The sequence below is a fragment of the Cucurbita pepo genome, chromosome 3 (assembly GCF_057944985.1).
Source record: "Cucurbita pepo subsp. pepo isolate OVF chromosome 3, ASM5794498v1, whole genome shotgun sequence".
NCBI classification, from domain to species: Eukaryota; Viridiplantae; Streptophyta; class Magnoliopsida; order Cucurbitales; family Cucurbitaceae; genus Cucurbita; species Cucurbita pepo.
In genome coordinates this window covers 7,768,210-7,773,720 of record NC_141800.1, presented here as the reverse complement: position 1 = coordinate 7,773,720, position 5,511 = coordinate 7,768,210, and positions in this window count along the sequence as shown.

Here is a 5,511-nt window from a genome sequence, read left to right as displayed (position 1 = left end):
AAATAAAACTATCTATTATTAAATATATTTTTTACTTTCAATTTTCCCTTATTCATGACATGTTGAGTAGCGATATTTCTTCATTTTCACTATTATTTATGATGGAAAATTTAGGGTTTTGTGATAAAAGAATTGTGGGTATTTTGCCCAAATTTCTTCATTTTCACTATTATTTATGATGGAAAATTTAGGGTTTTGTGATAAAAGAATTGTGGGTATTTTGCCCAAATTGTAGAACACTCGCGTTGTAACGCCCCTAATTTTCTTTAACCTAATTAGTGACGTCACCCATGCATACTTATCTCATTAAGCGGAAGCTCATCATAAATAACCTTGAAATAGTCTTTCATAAAATTCATGAATTCAAAACATTACCTAAACTCCGAAAATAAACCTTCAATACTGAATCCAAAATAAATCCAAATAAAACGATACTCAATCCTATAACTTAAAACAGCCTAATAAAAGTAAACTCCTAAAGATATCCCGTCTCCAACTTCCATGGTGGCCTCAGCTCCGCCGTCAACCGTACATTGGCGCCTTGCCTTTACCTGAAAAATGTAGGTAGCACGTGGCTTGAGTATTTTATGAAATACTCAGTAAGTCACCCCACTGTTGGGGTTAGGAATGCAAACACATGCAACATATGAGCGGGACCTAACTTTTCATAAACTTTTCATAGCCTTGGGCGCTTTTCTATTCCGGGTAGGGTTGGATGTGTGGTACTCCTTCACACATGGCCCATGTACGTGTACATGAACCCACCAGGCGGGCTCTTTACGTACCCCCTGGGCCTGACTTGGTCGGGCACAACGTGTTACACGTAGCCGGACACCACAGAACAGAAAAGGGCCCGCATGATATCATGGCGAACATAAATATCGTATTTCATTCTTTCGTATCATAAAGGGGAAGAATCCCGATGCACGTGACATACATATATGCATGAGGTCCCTTAACATATTTAACATGGCATTACATAAGCAGTGCTAACATCGCATTTACGTTTCTTACATCACATGGCATCTCACATGACTTACATAAACAGGTAACAGTCAACACAAGTTCATACATCACATAACATACACAATCTATACATCACATAATCATATCACATAAAATATGGTGCATGCAGGGGCCACAGGGCACGCACCATCATACAACACGTAGAAAGCTAACTCCAACAGTAAGGTCACTTACCTCGATGGTCTTGGTTGAAGTCACTCACAATGAGCTAATCCCAGCGGTTAAATATGTCCTATGATAACCACATAAAAATTTAGAACCTTTCATAAGGTACCCTAGCTAAACCTCATGCTATTTATCAAAATAAACCCTCGACCTAATCTGTCTTTAACGTTTAGGAGCCATACTGACCTCGAATGGTAAAACTAAGGGCAGAAACGGCTTTGGAAGGGCCAAAAACCTTGGAATTGATATATTATAGTGATACCGATTCACCAAGCCGAGCTGCCGAGCCGACCAATTAAGCTGCCAAGCTGAGCTGCGGGATTTGACGGAGCCGAGCCGCCGTACACGTCAAGCCGAGCCGAGAGCACGCGTGCGGAGCCGAGACCAAGGCTGCAGTGCGCGTCCGCGTTGGGCCGAAACGCACAGGGCCCGCGTTCGTTCCGTGGGCTGGTCCAGAGGCCGAACGTGAACCCGACCCGTTTTCCTTCGTCTTCCTTACCCGAAATCTCACGAAAACCCTAATCGTTGCTGCGCCGCCAACGACGACGTCACAACCCCGATTCCGGCGATGCGACGACACCCCTCGCCTATTCCGACCGACGCACAACGATATTCAACACCGATAGCCTCGGTCGCTTCTCCCTCCGGCCACTCACCGAAGAAAACTCCAGCGAACCGCCTCACACGTTTTTTTCCTGGCTAACCCTCTCGATTTTTCCGTACTCTCAGATACCCTTGAAAACCCTAAACGTTTGGAGAGCAAAAGTTGTTTCCAATGAAGGAGGAGAGTTGTATATGGGAATATAAAAGGTCTTTATGACTTTTCCATTAAGGTAGAAATTTCCTTGCTAGAAATCATACCTTTTCCAGCGACAATAAATGCAGCATAATATCTTTTCGTTTTGGCAGCAAAAATAAAAATCTTAGCATAAAATAAATAAAACAAAAATTCGAATCCTTACACGCGTAGCATGCGAAAGGTACAGAGATCTATATCCTGCATCTGCAAAAGGAACTATTTGTTATTAATATTTTATTTCTATTAAATCTTTCCTTATTTATGACATAATGAACCAAGATATTTTTTCATTTATGCAATTATTGATGACGGAACATTTAGGATTTTCTGATGTAAGAATTGAGTGGGATGTAGATCAAATGGTAGAGCGCTCGCTTCCCGTGTGGGTAGTACAGGGATCGATACCTTGCATCTCCAAATGAATGGATTACTAAATATATTATTTCTTTTCAAAATTTTCATATTTATGACATAATGAGCAGGGATAGTTTTTCATTTTCACTATTATTGATGACGAGACGTTTAGGGTTTTGTGATGTAAGAATCGTGGGGATGTAGCTCAGATGGTAGAGTGCTTACTTTGCCTGCGTGAGGTAAGGGGATTGATACCCCGCATCTCCAAAAGAAAACTATTTATTATTAAATATGTTATTTCTTTTCAATTTTTCCTTATTCATGACATGTTAAGTAGCGATATTTCTTCATTTTCACTATTATTGATGACGGAAAATTGAAAGTTTTGGGATGCAAGAATTGTGGGGATGTAACTCAAATGGTAGAGCGCTAGCTTAGCATTAGAGAGGTACGGGTATTGATACCCCACAGTACCCACATCCCCAAAATAAACTCTATTCAATCTTTCCTTATTTATTTAATAATAAGCGGAGATATTTTTTCATCTTCACTATTATTGATGACGGGATGTTTAGGATTTTCTAATGTAAGAATCATGGGAATGTAGATTAGATTGTATATCGCTTTCTTAACATGCCAGAGGTATGGGGATCGATTCCTCGCATTTCTAAAAGAAACTATTTGTTATTACTATTTTATTTCTATTGAATTTTTCCTTATTGATGGCATAATGAGTAGCGATATTTTTTCATTTTTACTATTAGTGATGACAAGACATTTAGGGTTTTGTGACATAAGAATCGTGGGGATGTAGCTCAGAAGGTAGAGCGCTTGGTTTGCATGCGAGAGGTACGGGGATCGGTTCCCTGCATCTCCAAAATAAAACTATCTATTATTAAATATGTTATTTCTTTTCAATTGTTCCTTAGTCATGACATGTTGAGTAGCGATATTTCTTTTCACTATTATTGATGACAAAACTATCTATTATTAAATATGTTATTTCTTTTTAATTGTTCCATCTATTATTAAATATGTTATTTCTTTTCAATTGTTCCTTAGTCATGACATGTTGATGACAGGAAATTTAAGATTTTGTGGTGCAAGTAATGTGGGATGTAGCTCAGATGGTAGAGCGCTCACTTAGCATGCGAGAGGTATGGTTATTGATACCCCACATCTCCAAAAGAAACTATTTTAAACAATTTTTTATTAATAATTTATTTCTATTCAATTTTTCCTTATTTATGACGGAAAAATTTAATGTTTTGTGAAGTAAGAATCATGGGGATGTAGCTTGATGGTAGAGAACTCGCTTTCGAGAGGTATGGGGACTGGTACTCGCATCTCTCAAGGATAACTATCAATTATTAAATATATTAATTATTTTCAATTTATTTTTATTTATGACATAATGTGCATAGATATTTTTTTCATTTTCACTATTATTGATGACGAGACATTTAGGGTTTTGTGATGTAAGAATCGTGGGGATGTAGCTCAGATGGTAGAGCGATCACTTTGCATGCGGAGATGTAGCTCAGATGGTTTTATTTCTATTCAATCTTTTCTTATTTTGACATATTGAGCATAGATATTTTTTTATTTTCACTATTATTGTTGATGTTAGGTTTAGGATTTTATGACGCTCAGATGGTAGAGCGCTCGCTTCGCATGTGAGAAGTACGGTGCGATACCCTGCTTCTCCAAAGGAATCCTACTACCAAATATTCTATTTGTATTTCAAATTTTTCTTATTTATGACATAATGAGCGGGATAGTTTTCATTTTCACTATTGTTGATGATGGGACATTTAGGATTTTGTTATGTTGTTGGGATGAGGTAAGATGGCACTCTTTGAATACAAGAGCCACCGGGATCAATACACCGTATCTCTAAATAACTATTTGTTATTAATATTTTATTTTTATTCAATCTTCCCTTATTTATGACATAATGAACAGAGATATTTTTTCATTTTCACTATTATTTATGATGGGAAGTTTAAAGGGTTTGTAATGTAAGAATTGTACGGATGTAGCTTAAATGGTAGAGCGCATGCTTTGCATGCGAGATGTACGGGGATCGCTATCATGCATCCAAAGGAAAACTATCAATTATTAATCTTATTTATGGCATAATGATCAAAGGAAGTTTTTCATTTTCACTATTATTGATGACGGGACGTTTAGAATTTTGTGATGTAAGAATTGTGGGGATGTAGGTAAGATGGTTGAGTGCACTCTTTGCATGCGAGAGGTATGAGGATTTTGGGTTTTGTTATGTAAGAAATGTGGGGATGTAGCTAAGATGCTAGAGTGCATCTCAGAAACTCATTAATATTTTATTTCTATTCAATTTTTTCTTATTTTTGATATAATGAGAAGAAATATTTTTTCATTTTCACTATTATTGATGACGTGCCGTTTTGGATTTTGTTATGTAAGAATTATGGGGATGTAGCTACGATGGTAGAGTGCATCTCCTAAAGAAACTATTCGTTATTAATATTTTATTTCTATTCAACTTTTCCTTATTTTTGACATAACGAGCATAAATATTTTTTCATTTTCACTATTATAGATGACGCGCAATTTTGGGTTTTGTTATGCAAGAATTGTTGGAATGTAGATAAGATGGTAGAGTGCTCTGTTTGCATGCGATTGGTATGGGGATCGATACCCCGAACACCCCGCTTTGTATTCCTAAATGCTCTATAATATGGTGGTGCCTTAATGGGATAGATATTTTATATGGATTGTATATGCCTTTAAATGTGGTTTGCTACACGAAAAAAAAAAAGATAGGGATAGTTAAATTTTTAAGTCACTTTTGAAAAGTATGGTGTGAGATAAATATTGCCTATTATTTCTAAGAATATATTAAGTCTTCGGACTAATGTTTGTCATTTGTAGACATGACATATAATAGAGGAATTCATAGTACCGTTCTCCTTTAGAGCAATTCATAGTACCACTTATTGTTCTCCTTCGAAAGATGTTTATGGATTTAATCTGCCTATTATTTCTAAGAATATTAAGTCTTGGGACGAATGTTTGCCATTTGTAGAGATGACATATAATAGAGCAATTTTTCATAGTACCGTTCTCCTTTAGAGCAATTTATAGTACCACTCATTGTTCTTCTTTTGAAGATGTTTATGGAT